Source organism: Saccostrea cucullata, unplaced genomic scaffold (genome assembly GCF_032062105.1).
Source record: "Saccostrea cucullata isolate Sc308-1 unplaced genomic scaffold, CSIRO_AGI_Scuc_v1 ctg7526, whole genome shotgun sequence".
Lineage (NCBI taxonomy): Eukaryota > Metazoa > Mollusca > Bivalvia > Ostreida > Ostreidae > Saccostrea > Saccostrea cuccullata.
Genome location: NW_026939337.1, coordinates 42,491 through 61,291, shown reverse-complemented (window position 1 = coordinate 61,291; position 18,801 = coordinate 42,491). Strand labels below are relative to the sequence as shown.

The window sequence follows — 18,801 nt, the reverse complement described above, 5'->3', positions numbered from 1 at the left end:
AGGCTTATTGTAAAGTTGTTAATAATAAAATTTAGGTATAAAATACAAATTTGAAAAATTTAGACACATATACATGTACGGTAGAAAACAACAAATAAAAATTTATTTTTAAAAGTAACTTTTTCCGGAAAAATGTTCTCTCCTATAGGTCAATTCTTTTGTTAAAGTGAATACATCCTTTCCCGTTTGAATGGAAAGTTTTGAGCTATCTTTAGAACGTTAATTGTCATATAATGACACGCCCATTTTTTTAGAAAGGAAAATCGGTCAAATGGTTCATTCGAATACCTGTAGAACAGGTATTCCATAAATATAATATGCAATCAAATTGACGGTCTACATAAACACAGAGTAAACACGTGTTTAAACAATACATGTGCTATGGTAACTCCAATAAACATGATGAATTCATAATTATGTACAATTTCGTCGGAAGCTGGACCTTTCTAAATCTCTCTTATAACTTTGAAAATCTCCGTTTTAGTGAGACTCATGTTACTTGTCGCAAAGAATGGGGTGTCCTAAAACATTATGACGAATATTTCTTGTTTGTTTAAAAAAAAAAAAGAATGGGCATGCCATTCTGCAATAATTGACGTTCAAAACATGACTCAGAACGTTTCATCCAAATGGAAAATTTTACCACAACAATGCGCGTCGTTGTATATATATATATATATATATATATATATATATATATATATATATATATATATATATATATATATATATATATATATATATTTCGGATTTCCGAAATATTGGCATGAGCATCACATAACTGATGAAACGTCGTCGATATCGATATCATTTTACATGTATAAATATATTTTAGAAGAGTCTGGATTTTATTAATTTTTTAGAAATCCAACAAAAAATAAAAGACCACTATTTAAAGATGACGTCTTTAAAAATTACATTCCAGCACCTAACCTATTTAGCATTCCATCTAACCAAAATGAGTTCGATCTACCCTGCCTTTATTGATTTCGAAACAAACATCCCCATAAAATCCTTACAAACGTAGTTACGTGATAGGGTCCAGCAAGTGCTCTGATAGTGTAAATTAAATTTTAAAAAATGAGATTTTCAAAAACTCCAAAAAACTTGGAAAATTCTTCATCATTTTTTTTCAGTAAGTAACTTACATCAAAACATACAATTCGTCTACACTTTATACACTATTCTTCGCAATAAATAAAGAACTATATAGAGTTTTCGATATAGCCAGTTGCTACTTTAATAAAAAATGGATATAAAAATTGTCCTATCTTGTAATTAGTCATCAACAAAATTTCTTTGTTTTAAATAACTCTGATTCTACACACAAGTACTCTGAATATAACATGTAAAGGATGCTAGAGCTCCTCAACATTTATGACGTCTTCGAAGACCACTGGTGCAAGGTGATCGTAACAAATTAGATGTAGTTCTATAAATGAATACTGAAAAATGAAGTTGAATTTTACAAACTGCTCGTACTTTAAGACAGATACCATAGTTCAAGCTACGGGTGGAGTGGAGTAGGCATTTTTATAAAAGGGCTTTCTCTGTGCTGAATGTACTTTTGCAAGAAACACCTACTTTAACACCTAACGCTTTACTTTGACTTTTCAGCATTTATCGTGTTCAGAGGTGCATAATTAATTGATCATACATAAGAAATCTACATTTAGGTATGGTGTTACGAGTACCATCATTAAAACCGGGAGTTGGGGAGGGTGGTTGTTATTCTCTTCAAGGACTACATGTGTTTTAAAATAACCCGTTATTTTTGTTGAATAAATGTTGAGGTAAACATTTACGTATATTATATCGTAAAAAATTAAAGCTTCCGTACTTTGTCTTGAACAGTGTAAAAGTAAGCCGTTGATTGTAAAAGTCAGTGTTCCTCGCAAAAGATCAATAGGAAAAAATTACTCTCTTTTGATACTCTGAGGTGCTGGAAGTATTCTATACAAGTGAATGGTAGAATGAATTTGAAAAAAGCTATATTACAATGTACAATGTACATATATATCCGCCTTTTAGGGTGGTTACGCGAATGAACATATTCATTAAGATTTTGAACCATTCGTTATTTATTTCAAACTTATGACCAGACATTTTCTCCTTTTTTGAGTGAACCTTTTGTTTGAACTAATTAATTTATTATTTTGAGTACCATTTCTATAAACTAAAATAATTTGATAGCAAATTGCAAATTTTACAGTTCTTTTGAATCTAGCACGACCAAAATATAAAAAAAAAAACATTGCTTAAAAATGTGAATTTACCACAATGAGTAAGATTCATCTATGTTAAGTTTTGTTTTTTATTTGAAGTACATTTTTTTAAAGTAATAACTGGACTCAGTGATGGACCTGGAGTTTGCAGGAGTGTAAGGTAATTGCATATATAACAAAAAGTGTTATAAATGTTATGTCAAGTGATTATTTTATTGAATTTGAATAACAATTCATGTCTTTCTATGTTCATATATAGTGGTATTCTGAGATGTTGCACAAACTATCAACAACACAGTTTTGACTGCAAACGTAAGTTTACTTTTTGGAAGTAAATTAAAAAAAATAAAGTAATTTTATGCAACCTGATACAATTACAAGTATATTTAATAAACCGAAAATTAAAGTGTAGTTGGCATTTTGAAAAGGGGTGAAGTTTTTTGTGCAAAGTCAGCACTTTCTGTGACAATGGATCTCAAAATACACAGTCCGCTCAACCGGTCTCCAGGTCCGTCAGTGGGATTCGAACCAACAACAGAAATGATCCACTCCTTTCTTTGCAACTCTAGAACAAAAGTTCTAATCACTGAGCCACAGAGGCAAGTTAAAAGAAAAAGATGAAGTGCATAACGGACATTAATCAATCTAAAGTAAATTCATTAATAAAAAATGCATTGTGAATGGGGAAACACAGACGGACGCCTAAAACACCTAACTTGGGATCAGGTATCTAAATGGAATAAGCGTCTCATCCTGCTTTTGTATTTATATTTAAAAAATAAAATGCTTTCTTTGGTTGTTACTACCTGAATTTATGTCGCAGCCGTTGCAGAAAAAATACATACCCCGGTAACCCGCTTAATCAAATGTTGTATTTAAGATGAATATGTCATTGTATGCATAAGTGATGGAACAATCATTGTTCAAGAAATCTACGCACGTGGCTTGCTTAGTGTTGTTCATGGACTGATTAATGGCAATAGTCTTCATAATAAATAAAGGAAAACTATTCAGTGGATGTAAATATTAGATTATCATTGTCAAATAAAAGGTGATGATATAATATAAAAAAAATGGCATAAAATATGTCATTGCCAATTCTATCAAATCGTGTTTGCTTAGCGTTAATGTGGACTGCCTATCTGATTAGTTATTATATTTATCGAATACGACAGGTATTGTAATGAATTATTTGATCGTTTAATTTTTATTCTGGAGAAATGGGCGTGTCATCATCTATTGTTGTATTGAATACAAGAAAAACAACTTAGATTAATTTTGTTGATAAACATTTATAAAGTAGTTTTAATCTCTAACTCCTGGTACCCAGACAAAATTAAGCATTCTGTAACCTAGCCTATAAAATATAACGCTCAATTCTTTTCAACATTATGGTATTATATGTGCCCGCCAATAATGTTCAATCAAAAATATTTATATTCAGTGTAATTTTCTTAATGAGATCTATAAAACTCTACGACATTTGAATCTCTATAATTCACGCGAAACCTTGTGACCGCTCACCACAGTACTTATATGTAGGAACTATATGCATTTTTACACTGTATCTAGGAACACCAAAATGTATATTGTTTTGTTAATTTGCGTTATTTAACTTTCCAACTTCACATACGGCTTCTGAAGGAGCACACCAGTTCTAAAAGGTGCTAAATTCATGATAAATAATTATGAAAGACAAAAATAAGAAAATGTTATTATAAGCATTGAATTCCAATTTTTGGATGCTGTCGGTCCTATAACACACCTAGCCGAGCCGACAAATTATAAAACTACGCTAACGCGCGTGATTAAATTTGTCGGCATGGCTAGGTGCCGGTGTGCTATAGGACTGACGGCATCCAAAAATAAGAATTCAACTCTTAATTATTGCCATACTAGTACCTCTGAACAAGCAAAAAGCAACATTCTAGTACTCTCGCTCAAGACGTCCGCTTTACTGTCTTTACGTTAGGAGAGTGATAAAAATATCGACTGATACCCCTCTTTATAAAGGATGGTTGTAGTTGATATTGTAAATATACTCTTCAAAATAAGAAACGCATAATTTGAACAATGCCTTGAAAAAATGTATGGTAGTTTTGCCATACCTTTTTTTAGATGGATATGATGCATTCGCGTGAGATGCGTTAGTTTTAAATGCAATCGTTAACTTTACAGTTATTCTACATGTCTCAAACACAAAAAGACTTGATTTTGCAAAATTCCCCCAAATTTTTTTTATCTCAATTTTCATTTGTTGGTTTCCGCTGCGAACCCTTCTGGTACAAAGGGGCTATCAAAAGCGGGGGTTCTCGATGTTTTAAATCTGGTTTATCTTAAAATTGACGCATTTTAAAAATGTTAAGTCTGAATGTTGCATAGCACAAAAAGGAAAATGGGCAACTGGAAGCAGGGGTACCACAGTCTACAATTGCAAGAGGTTTTAATGTTCCGCACAGTGCTATATCTAACCCATAAAGCATAAACCATTTACATAGAACACCCAATTTTCGCGAAAAAATACTGTAGAGTGCGTGTGACATCAGCAGCAGGGCACCACTTTAGAGGATTACGTAAATTCCATGAATGTAACACAATGACGCATTGGCTATCCCTGGACTGCACAGATCATCTAACAAGATCGTTTCCAGTTGACTACGAATTATTGCAAGAACATTATTCATGCCATTGTTCCAACCCCACAACATCCCAAAAGTTGACTTCAAAGATAATAGATCAATAGAGTATGACCACAGCACCATCGCTGAACACTTTGGTTAAGCTACTAGTCCAGAATGTTAATTGGAAAGCCTCTTTTAATTTTAGAAGTGCTAATACTTTGTAATGAACGTTCGACAGATAACTGCCGTCAGGACGTTAAAAAAGTTGTTGTTGGTAGTGTAATGATATGGAAAATAGTATCATATGAAAGTAAGATTGATTTGGTTCGAATTCAAAGGATTTTGATGGGAAAAGGTACTCTAATCATTTTCTACCTACACATGCCTGTTCAGTTTTGCAGCATCCTAGAGTCTTATTACAATCTCACAATACACAGCTACATACGGCTCGTTTGCCACTCCCATTCTTGGCAACCGGTTCGTGCCACACTCATCCAAATCGCTAGATTTAAACCAAATTAAGCAGCATTGGACAAAATGAATTGACATGATTTGCCAAAGACAATCGCATCCCAAGACTTTGCCACAGCTAACCAAATCTCTACATTTGGAGCTGAAAAGTATTCCTATACAGATTTAATTACACACATTTGCTTCCATTAGATGCCGTATGTTGCTATCATTTGTGTGTCTGTGGGGGGGGGGCATACTAGATATTGATCTTTAATGACCTGAAACTGACAATTATTTTAAAATCCATGAGTAATTATGACATTTAGATAGTATTCCTGTTGTTAACCACATTTCTGTTTTATCAATACATCATTTTACTAAACAATCTTTATGTTCAATGTGTCACTATAATTCTACTATGCGTTTCTTTTTTTGAAGAGCATATAACGAAAATACTATACATCATAAATGATCATTCTGGAAATATAACGTCAATAATATGGTAGGTTTCTAAGTTTTACGATCACAGGCCTCACAATAACCCATTTCTATGTTATTTTCCTTTAGGAAATAGCGTCCACAGACGTCGAACACTTCAGTTTTTGAATATATTGTGTAATAACTTAATTCTGGTTGTAACGCTGTATTTGATTGGATAAAAAATTTACTTTATATCGTATAAAATGGTTGGCCTACGTCACAATGACTTGCGTCAAAAACATATCAATCCGCCTGACGTTACATTCAAATTTTGTACAAATTGAAGTCATTTTGTAAGAACAATCATCTTTTTTTCTTACATTAAATAAATGAAAATTAAATTAGAGGCAATGAATTTAATAGCTACCCATTTTATACGGTATAAACTGGGTTGGAACAGTTTACGCTTTTTTATAAACCGCTTCGCTATTAAATTCATTCCTTAAAAATGCTTTGAAAAGTCATGTTTTAAAAATCTTTGTGGATGATACATGTGCTGTATGTTTCCTGAAAGAAAATTTTACTGAAAATTGATGTCTTCTGCAACTTTTTAAGAGAATACGGGAAATGCACAAGTTAATGACGTAACAATCAATTAGATCATACAAGAAAAAAAATTGTAGGATTTTACTACTGGAATTTCAATAATTAAGAAAGGATGCATTTTAATTTCTTACATCACTTCCATATCTTATAAAAATACAGGGTCAATTTGTATTGAAACCATACCTTGTTCTCTAAGAAAACATATTTCTTGTGCATGTAATTTTACATGCACAACGAAATGTTATAATTATGCAATTATCAAAGCTGACACATTTTTAAGGTGTTTCCACCCTCACAATTTTTATGGTTCAAAGTACAAAAACTGCATTTTTCTTTAATATACATACAGTCAAACTTGTTTTAAGAGGCCACCTTTGGGAAGTCTGGAAACTGGCCACTTAAGACAGGTGGCCTCTTATTCCAGTTTGCCCTCGAAAAGGACATTTGTCAATAAATAAACAACATTAAGCACTACAGTTTAATTAATTAATCATAATTAAACAGTTCAATTTCACAAAAGCTTTTTATGTGTATATATAATAATTAAAGCTCATTTAAAAAGAATACTAAAGAATTCGAAATGTTTAAGGTTTTGTGCATGTTTCTGTTCCTACATATTAGTTAAACATCTTGCATTCATAAGTGTGCTGTTGTTACATTGAATTATTAAAAAAAAAATCATTTTCATTTGAAGAAATACATACAGTGCCTGACTATTATCCTTTTTATAAAGAAAAAAATACACAGAAATACAGTTTAATGGTTAATAAAATAAATCATAGGAATTTAAGTAAAAATATGTCAATAAAAATTCACTTACATATGTTAAAAAGATAGTCAGCAGCGTACCCCCCCCCCAAACTTAATCAATCGGTAATTAACTTACTTACTGAAGTTTATAAAGTCTGATTAATTTCATTGTTTATAAAGCTGTCAGAATTTCTATATAACATACACAAAAATAAAATTAACCAGTTGACCAGAGATATGTATTTACGCAGTTGAAAATCATTCCATAACACAGGTGTCAAATGCAGTAGAGCGTGACTAATCCCTATCAATCGTCTCTTGGTAGTGAAATTCACGAGATAATCATGCCATATGAAGCACTTTGTTTTTACAAGAGTAGCAATTAGGGCTTCTACATGGAATCAAAATCTAAAGGTGTGAATTTCTTTAGCTAGAGGAAAGTATCAATTGTACAGTAATAAAATTCTTTTAATTTTTCAATCGGCGATCTTGAAAAATAATTACCAATTGATCTAACAGGACAAATATTTATTTTTTTCGTGAACAAAACCCGAGTTCAGCGTATCTAAAAGCAATTTCTTTAATTGCATTAATAGGTTAAATTGACTATCGAGGATATAATTGCCCAAGCCATCACAATTAAAACTGTGATAGAATCGCAACAAGTGACGAGATGGCCGCCTATTACAGTGTCAATAAGGCTGTTGGGGGAGGATTTGAGTGGCCGCTGGCCGCGTTACACAGGTGGCCGTTTATTCCAGTTAAAATATATAGTAAAAATCATTGGGGGGAACTAAAAGTGGCCGCTGACTGCAAGTGGCCGTTGATTTCGGGTGGCCGCTAAGAAAGTTTGACTGTATTTGTACTTTAAATTTTCTAATTATTGCATAAAATGTATAGATCACCATATCATTCAAGATGGGAAGCTTTAAGTAACAGAAGTGTATGCGCCAACATAAAAAAAATCGCACATTTTTGGAAAACAGTATTATGAAAAATATGTAAAAACTGTTTAAAATGCATTATTCTGTTACTGAATGTTCCTAAATACTTACTCTCTACAATAACAATAAAGCAAATGCCCGAATGAAGAGCCCTTAGAAGGAGTTATTGCCCTTGTCAACATTTTTTTACGATTAAATAATTTATTATACAAAGAAAATATGCATTTTAAAATTTTTTTTTACATAATAATATTTATCATTACACCTATTGTAAACATTCTTCCAAAAGATATTGTTCTGTTAGGTACATGTATGAATTTAAACTAATTACAGTTTTTGCAAAAACCTATGACATCATAGGAGGGTGGAATAACCTTAATTGAATAAATATTAATGCAATCATTCTATTATCCAGGCGGTGGATTGTTTTCAGAAGTAAATTTCTTTACGATGCAAATATATATATATATCATCCTATAATTTTGTCCACTTCCAACCTTTATTGTTTTAAATGAAGTCAGTAAATTGCCTATAATACGTGTCCTAGTAAAAGTATGGAGAGAAATACAAAGAAATACACGTAAAGCAACAAAGTATTTTATACGTAGTAGCTTCGAGATTTTTAACTGTATTTGACAAGTAGACGATTTTAATCAAGTTGAAAAGACGTCTAACAAAAATTTTAGCCACAAATGTCACAATGAAGAACTATGGATGTAGAGTTGTACTATTTTCATGCCTAGACATGATAGCCAAAAGGGTCACATTCGTAATTCATTCCTTGCATTTAATGAATGTATTGAAAAGTAGTTGAAATACGAGTATACCTGTATATTAGATAGAGCATTATTATAGCAATCATTTTGAGAGTAAAACAGAAGTAATACTAGTCCTTTACCAGCAATAGTAATCCCAGTTTTCCCTTTAAAATAAAAAAAAAATCATGTTAGTGTTTTGCCACCGTAGTTTATTACCTATCAAGGTTGCTCACAAAATCCTGTGTAATTTCTATAAAAGTTTAAAAAGTGTGGAAAAGTAAGTAAGACAGACTGGCATACAGAGAGAAAAACATACAAATTCCAACGTAGTTAGTGGAATTCGTAGCTAAATAATTTGAAAGAAAATAATTCCCACTTGCTATAGCTATTTGCTATAAATATTTCCGCCTTTCAGATTTTGCGTCGTCTATTATCGCATTTCCATATAATTTGTTAAAGATACACAAGTTTGACGTAATTCGTCTTTATAAAGTGTCTAAATATTGAAAATACATGTACATGTATAATGTTTAATATTCTGTATAATTCAAGTTGCGCGATTCTTTTTTTTTTTTTTTAAAGTGTTAACTTATTGAATTCCTGAATGAAACATTATGCATGCCACAAATATGTTAATGTATGAGATTCAGAAATAAAGTTGAAGGAATTAGTAAGTCGTTCAAAATACCTTAAATATACACCATTGGTGTTACAGCTTGTGAAGTAGGTACATATGGCGTCAACTGTACAGGAGGATACTGTCCATATGGATACTATGGATTTGGCTGTTCACAAAAGTGTCATTGTACCAATGACCAGTACTGTGACAGGAAAACAGGATGTAGATACCATTCTACTTCTACAAACGGTAAGATTTTCCAAAATATTGTAAAATAAGTACCACTGACCAGTACTTTGACAGGAAGACAGGATGAAGTAACAAAACGTACAATCCCAATGTTATAAATGGTAAGAATTTCAATAAAAATTGTAAAATAAGTACCAGTGACCAGTACTTTGACAGAGAGACAGGTTGTGCCCTATATGTAAATATTACCGATGGGTACAGATGGCAATTTAAGAAAACTTTTATTTCTAGCTTTAATGAATATAACTAGAGGTATTGTGAGCAATGAGCTCACTAAATGATACCCCGCCTCCAATATGGTTATGATGGCTAAGTCCATGTTTAGCACTGGGACACCCTAAATAAATGTTAGATCAAAAAGTAAAATAGGCGGTTCACAATGGCACAATTTAATAAAAAATCTGTAAATGTATCATTGAATTTTATTCAGTGCAATGGGATGAATTATGGATAAGAGATGGGTTCCCTTTAATATCATTGAAAGAATGGCCGCACCTTTGTCTGAGAAATCCAAAATATTTGTACGATCAAAAATTGAAATAGGGTGTATTATGACCTTACATAACAGAGATTCTTTGAAAGCCTCATTAAATTTCATTCAGTAGTAAAAGAGGAATTGCAGATAAATGATGAGTACCGCAAAGCGTAACAAATGGACGTACAGACAGACAGACGGACAGACACCCCGATTACTATACAGTATTACCTTTGCATTTCAAGCTGGTGTTTATAAAGTATGCAAAATCTTGGTGTACACACTTAAAGCAATGTACATTTTATTACATACAAGTTGTAACAATAGTGATTGATTGATTGATTGTATATTGTTTAACGTCCCTCTCGAGAATTTTTTCACTCATATGGAGACGCCACTACTTGCCGGTGGAGGGCTACAAATTTTGTCCTATGCTCGGCACTCAGGGCCTTTGAGCAGTGAGGGATCTTTTTCGTGCCAGCACCTACTGCGACACGGGGCCTCGGTTTATACGGTCTCATCCGAAGGACCGGTCTCCACGTCCCACAGTGGGATTCGAACCCGCGACGTAAGGATTGACTCCTTACTTCGCGACTCTAGAGCAGACGCTCTAACCACTGCGCCACGCGGGCGACGTAACAATAGTGACATATATATATTCATTTTGGCGTGGTCGTTGGATATTTATTTCACTTACATTTTGCAACCAAAAGATCTTTTTTGGAAGTTGGTTGGGCAACTTATTGACTTGATATTACTATCTGGTACTGTTTAAAACTGAGGACTTGTTCCTTTGACAGGTAACGCTTACTCCTCCTGGACACCTGTGATCCCAGGCCACCTTAAGAGTTTCCATGGGCCCCTGTTTTTAAACTCTATACTCAATTCACGACGTTTTTTAAGAAAGAATTTGTTTATTGAATCAAACTTTGAATTCCTATAAAAAATACAAATTTATTTTAATTTTTGGGTGGGGTGGGAGGGTCATGTGGTTGTATTGTTTAGCTTCTTATCTTTTCTGCATATTTATTAATTTAAATTTTTTTTTCGGATAAAGCTGTAACAGGTAAAACGATTCCAATTGGTGAAAAAATGTTATACGTGGTCCTAGGGGTCTTCCTATCTGCTGGAATTTTTTCGACCATTATCATCATCCGTAAGAGGTACATTTTCCGCTATCCTTTTCCTACTCCTTCTTATCTTCCTATAAAATTAAAGCCTCGGTAGAACAAACACATGATTTGTGAAGAATGTTTGTGAAATTCAACTTACATGAATTTCAAATACCGGTATTTGATTATCAATATCATCTTTGTTCCTGACAAATAAGACCAAAAATAAAAATAACACACAAGGCATAATGCGTACAGTGGGCTCGAATTTAGATATAGTCAATTATCCAGTGGCGTAGCATCGTTTTTGAAAGTGGGGGGGGGGGGGGCAGCCAGAGAAAAATTTTTTTTTTTACTTACCTGAAAAGTTGAGAAGCAAAAAAACAAAAAAACAAAGTTGCCTTAAGTCCAAAATTATATTTCGTTGGGGGGTTGGGGGGGGGGGGGTTAGAGGTTAACTTTTTCTCAGTGTCAACTACTTTTATTACCATTCTAATACTACATTTTCGGTACATCTCTAAAAGTCTAAAAAGTGGGGGGGGGGGGGGCAACTAGGCTTTCAATTTACATTTCCTATAGTATAAGTAACGCTGGGAAAAAAGTGGGGGGAGGGCAGGCCCCCCTGCCCCCCTCCTTGTTGCTACGCCCCTGATTATCTACAAAGCTCCAAAGTAGAAAGTCGTCATATCGATAAATGCACCAGGTGTCATCATTCTTTGCACAAAAGAGAAATTCAAATATTTTCATTGTTTGTTTTTCTTCAGAATGAAATCTCAAAGAGAGTCAAGGTACATTGGTTCTATGTTCTTACCACAGTTTTATGCGAATCCTATTCGTGATAGAGGAGGAGATTCAAATGCAGACGACTATGAAGCTGTTGATACTCGGTCAAAAATCAAAGGAACCGGAAAAAGTCTTGCATGCAACGATCATGAAAATGAATATTTGGAAATAATTTAATTTAACTTGTAACAAGTCATTTGATTGAATAAAAGATTTCATCCATTTTGTATAACATAACTTGCCTACGTCACAATCAGTTACGTCAAAAAATGTATTAATCTGCTTGACGTTACTTTTAAAATTAAATCAATGTGAAGTTTATTCTGGTGGGAAAATTATCGCATTGTCTGCACTGAAATCAAATTATAGGGAATGAAGCTTAATTCAACTTATATTACACGATATAACAAAACGTGGGGCAGTTTATGCAGCATAAACTGCCCCAGGTTATATAAGTTGAAATTAGCTTTTCTTTCATTGATTTATATAGATACAGTATCATACAATACATTGTATACAGAGAGTATTTTTAACAACATACATAGTTTAAAATTTTGAAAAACACAAAATTGTAAAAATCCTATACATAATAGCAGAGACGCTATAAGCTACTGTACGTTATATAAATATCATTGTTTTGTATGTTTAATTTCCGTATAAAATGAAAAACAATGAATTCAAACAATGACAGAAAAATTAATCAAAGCAAATTACAGACTGACATTTTTTGACTTTTTGAAATAAGCTTTATTCCTTAAATAATTTGAAAGATGTATTAATTTACACATTTTTTAAACAATTTTTACTTAGGTATTTTAATTTTTTCAATATAGAAAACTATAACATACTCACAAACCTGCAATGTATACTGTAAAGCAAGACAGCTAATAAATTAAACTTATGACAGAAAATATTACCAGTCTGACACAAAAATACACATACCGGTATCAATATAAATGCCTACTTACATACATAAATACATATGTATATATAGTCCAATAAGCTTTTATTTTCTGAGTGATTTTTCACCCTTTAATCATGACTTTTTTTTTCCATTAAAGGGGCCGTTGTGTGTTGCCATTTTCAGACTATTTTGACCTCCTTTAAAAGAAGAGAAGAGCTCGATAGAAAGATAAACAAAAATGATCAAAATTTAAAACTAAATGTATGAAATTTTTCTCTGCCAAATGATAGTTGACGGCTTAAGTTATCCTATGTTTAAAATCAAGTTAAACCTGGTGGTTAATTTGTTGACCCCCTAGCCTCCTTAATGCCATTACCATTTTGAAACTTCCCCAAATGCAGAGAAAAGATAAACAGAGAGCACCTAAATTTTCAAGTTCTTAATGTTTATTCTATTGACTGGGCTTGTTTGTTATTAGTAAGAATTGTGTCATGTGACTAGTCAGCATGATTTGAATATTTTACTTTCATGTAAACTGGTTGAATCTGATTCGTCGAGAAACATTTGTTAAAAAACACTGTTACCCGCTGAATAATGAAGCCACACCCACCAACGTAGCAACAGTCAACATCGCTTGCAAAAACTGCAGACTGCGCAGAATGTATGTGCGCAAAGGTCACTGTAATACATGTATGAATTTGTATTCGGTATACTAGTAATGAAATAAATTTTGCATGTAGTCGAGTGCTACATTGAAATATTTGACTCAATTACATGCAATATCTATATACTAGTTAATTTGTTTTTTTCTATATATTTTGTTTTTCAGCCCAGCCATTTCATTGTTACATAAATTTATGCAATAAATAAAATATAAATTTAATCATTTGCTAGTTTCAATGAATAGCATGTTCACTCATTAGTTTTTTCTTAAAATACTGATTACAAACTTTTATTCGCGACTACTTTATTTCGCGATTTACTATGGGTAAACTAACTCGTTCGCGACGATGAATTTTCGTGATCAAGTATATATATATATATATATATATATATATATATATATATATATATATATATATATATATATATATATATATATATATATATATATACAGTCAAACTTGTCTTAGCGGTCACCCGAAATCAACGGCCACTTGCAGTCAGCGGCCACTTTTAGTTCCCCCCAATGATTTTTACTATATATTTTAACTGGAATAAACGGCCACCTGTGTAACGCGGCCAGCGGCCACTCAAATCCTCCCCCAACAGCCTTATTGACACTGTAATAGGCGGCCATCTCGTCACTTGTTGCGATTCTATCACAGTTTTAATTGTGATGGCTTGGGCAATTATATCCTCGATAGTCAATTTAACCTATTAATGCAATTAAAGAAATTGCTTTTAGATACGCTGAACTCGGGTTTTGTTCACGAAAAAAATAAATATTTGTCCTGTTAGATCAATTGGTAATTATTTTTCAAGATCGCCGATTGAAAAATTAAAAGAATTTTATTACTGTACAATTGATACTTTCCTCTAGCTAAAGAAATTCACACCTTTAGATTTTGATTCCATGTAGAAGCCCTAATTGCTACTCTTGTAAAAACAAAGTGCTTCATATGGCATGATTATCTCGTGAATTTCACTATCAAGAGACGATTGATAGGGATTAGTCACGCTCTACTGCATTTGACACCTGTGTTATGGAATGATTTTCAACTGCGTAAATACATATCTCTGGTCAACTGGTTAATTTTATTTTTGTGTATGTTATATAGAAATTCTGACAGCTTTATAAACAATGAAATTAATCAGACTTCATAAACTTCAGTAAGTAAGTTAATTACCGATTGATTAAGTTGGGGGGGGGTACACTGCTGACTATCTTTTTAACATATGTAAGTGAATTTTTATTGACATATTTTTACTTAAATTCCTATGATTTATTTTATAAACCATTAAACTGTATTTCTGTGTATTTTTTTCTTTATGAAAAGGATAATAGTCAGGCACTATATGTATTTCTTCAAATGAAAATTAAAAGAATTTTTTTTAATAATTCAATGTAACAAAAGCACACTTATGAATGCATGATGTTTAACTAATATGTAGGAACAGAAACATGCACAAAACCTTAAACATTTCGAATTCTTTAGTATTCTTTTTAAATGAGCTTGAATTATTATATATACACATAAAAAGCTTTTGTGAAATTGACCTGTGTAATTATTATTAGTTAATCTAACTGTAGTGCTTAATGTTGTTTATTTATTGACCGAATGTCCTTTTCGAGGGCAAACTGGAATAAGAGGCCACCTGTCTTAAGTGGCCAGTTTCCAGACTTCCCAAAGGTGGCCTCTTAAAACAAGTTTGACTGTATATATATATATATATATATATATATATATATATATATATATATATATATATATATATATATATATATATATATATATATATATATATATATATATATATATATGAGAAATGTTCGCGAGGCTCTCGCAAACCTCAAGAAAATTTCTAGAACACGAATAAAAGTTGGTTTACAGTACTATGTACAAGGAGTGTAGCAAATCTGCAAATAGCTAGAATTGTTCCCTATCATTGAAGGGAAAAAATTGTGGATATACGAGGGTCATTCAAAAAATACGTAGACAATGTTCCTCATCGTCATATTATTGTTGGAAGATTAAACGCCAGCACAGTTTCGTAAATAAAAACATTTATTTTGTCGAAATGGGAAGTTTCAATCCATTTGATTTAATAGAACTCATGTTAGCCAATTTTTAAACCAGCATGTTTTGTTAACACGGAACACGGTTGACCAACATTGAAACGTCAAAAACAATGTCGTGAGAGTTTCTCAATATTACATGTGTAACTCTGCTTTTTAATTCCAGACACATTCGTAACACCCTCTTCTTTCATAAAATACATATCCATGACACGTAACACCTAGTTTGCTAACAATTATTCAAATAGGTTGAATTAGATTGTCAGTGTTTTCAAATTCTTTACGCGTATTAACTCTATAAGTTTTGCAACAGTGAGGCGCGCATTATGTAAAATGACGTTTAACTCTTTTGACAAGATTTTTAACTATATCCTGATTCTTTGCAGACCATCCATCGTCTGATTCAAACTCGTTGCGATTCAAAAACTGTATTTCCCATTTTACACAAATAAAAGGCTTATTATTCATACATTTCCTGGTTTATACAGCATTTTGTAAGTTTGTTTAAAAATTTTCCCGACTGCAAACCAAAATTTTATTGCCACTCGCTGCTCCCTGACGTCCTCTGACGTCATGTTATTTTGCCTTTTTAAATCAAGTCCACATGTATTTAGAAACTGATATCATTTAAACGGAGTGATATATTACATTACCTGATAGCATTTTAAGTTATACAAAATGACTTAATTTAAACATGTAAATTTTATTTCGTTTCAGCTCCATTTATTAGAGGTATGGGTATAGATACTCTGAAGTAAAAATTAGTAAATTACATAATTTTGACGTTGCTCCGTGACCCCATTTTCGCTCATCTAAATCTTTGATAATTTTTATAAATATGACGATATATTCAAATTCTTTTACTCAAATTATTTGAATTCGTTGTTAAAGTATGTGTATAAAATTTGGATGTAATATGACGTTAAATAAAAAAGTTAGGACAAAAGTCTACGAACTTTTTGAACGACCCTCGTATAAGTACAGTGGACCTTCAGATATCCGGACGCCAGATATCCGGACGCTTCACCTTCCGGACGATTTTTCTCGGGAACGGATTTTTTAAACGTAATTTTGACTCATTTATCCGGAATTCCGCGTTCCGTATCCGGACGGCTCTTTTTTACTACAAAATGTATTTTTACGTTATAATTTGGTTCATTTATCCGGACGGTAAATTTTAATTTGTACTTCCACTCTTGTCAACATTCACGCCTGAACTGAGTGATAATTGTTATCAAAACACTGGCCGGATTGATTGTTTTTACAAGACGATCACCAGTGACCTGTTATGAATGTCTTACGATGATTAGTCCACAGATTAAGCATGCTAAGTGGATATGGTCATAATATACGAGAGATCGATACACAAATGAAAATAAACAATTAACTGTGTCAGTAAGAGAAAACAATTTTCTATTCAGTTATTTGTTATCTGCGAGATATTTATAATTTTAGTACAGAGCTGGTTTTAAATATTTTTCTATTTATAGACGAGACGACATAGTTTCATAATCTCGTTGTCTACACATGTGCACATTGTGTAATTTTCATCTCTAGATTGGTGGCTGTTATCATCGAAAAAAAACCTAAAACATTCAATCAAATTTGAATAATTTTAAACAATCAATGATTTCGCTTGGGAAGATTACTGCGTGAATTTTTAATATGTCAGATTTAGCGTGGATGAATTAGACTCGAACTCGATACTGACAGCTCGCTTGGGTGTAATCAAAGCTGCAAATGAGAGAATTCGCTTGGCTTGTTCATCAATTTATAGGAAGTAGAAAGTAAAAATAAGCTGGGTAATTAAAAATCTGCCCATATAAGCAGCATTATATCCAATGTTTGTCATTCTGCTCTCCAGCTACAACCATGTCTACACCGCCGGCAAAGAGAGCGCGAGTCGGCTTAAAGAAAAAAATCTGCCAACGCAAAGTAGATCTTCCACGTTCTTCTTTGCAATATTTAAGGCAATTACTTATTGACGAGGAGAAAATTACCATTTTAAAATAATAAATTATTATTTCTATACGATAGTATTTATCTTTCTTTAAATATATAAGAGTTAAAATACAAATACAGTATACCTGGAAGAGAAATAAATAGAATTCAGATATCCGGACGCTTCACTTATCCGGACAATTTGCTTGGGAACCAAAGCGTCCGGATAAATGAGGCTCCACTGTAAATTAATACTTGGGATATTAACGAATAATTAAAGCTCGACTATCGTTCGATTACATCCATTATCGATTAAATCTTTTTAAAAATTATTTGCTACCTTCTTGCTATCTCTCAGGTGATTCGATAAACAAGAGCATGCTCAACATATTAACGATTTCAAAGACGAGGTAAGTTATTGACAAATACGTTGATAAAAAAGAGTATCAACAATCTAGTTCAAAGTCATCATTTCGTAAGATGTATGGTGACCTTGTCAGCAAATGCAATGTATCATAATGTCAAATACCAACGTTAACGGACTTTTTCATACTGCTTTAAATACTGAATTGCTGGCGGATTTTTCCAATCATGAGTAGAAGCACAAGCCAGATGCGACCGATCGGCAGAGGATGCTCACTCCTCCATGGCACCTGGTTTCACCTTTTTAAAGGTCTGTATTTGCTCTGCTCCTGATTTGCTTTGTTTGCATGGAATTTAGAGTCCAAATCCAGTTTGCTATTTCCATATATTTCATTTCAGATTTTTTAGTTCAACATAACGATCAATTTTTAAGGAGATTAACCATAATTTTCATTGCAAAGAGCAATAAAATGAGTACTCAAACATTTAATTTGTTTTTAGTATTATCATAAAATAATGTGACGTCTATTCTTTTAAAAATTATGTTTCAATGGATTTATTTCAGCGGGTTTTTTTCAGAAGAAAGAGGGAACCATCATGACATATACGACTCGTCCATTCGCGCAAACAGCAAGTGGAATTGCTGGCTCTGGGATTATGTGAAGAGAGAGACAAACAGAGATTGGTAAATATTTTGGTACGCATGCATCACAGAGGTGTGTGTGTGTGTGTTTGTGTGTGAAAGATAATGAAAATTCCTAAGATGTGCGGAGATTTTAATCTGGCATTGAATCCCAACATAGACACATTTAATTATGCAAATGTAAATAACCCCAAA

The 18,801-nt window shown here is 32.6% G+C and overlaps 1 long non-coding RNA gene across 1 annotated transcript; it reads left to right on the top strand.

The window, feature by feature from the left end:
- The first annotated feature begins 2,482 nt into the window (after positions 1-2,482).
- Positions 2,483-12,047, top strand: LOC134252908 (uncharacterized). Its single transcript, XR_009989037.1, has 3 exons — positions 2,483-2,537; positions 9,493-9,645; positions 11,997-12,047. It is a non-coding gene; the product is annotated as an uncharacterized LOC134252908 (long non-coding RNA).
- The last annotated feature ends 6,754 nt before the right edge of the window (positions 12,048-18,801 follow it).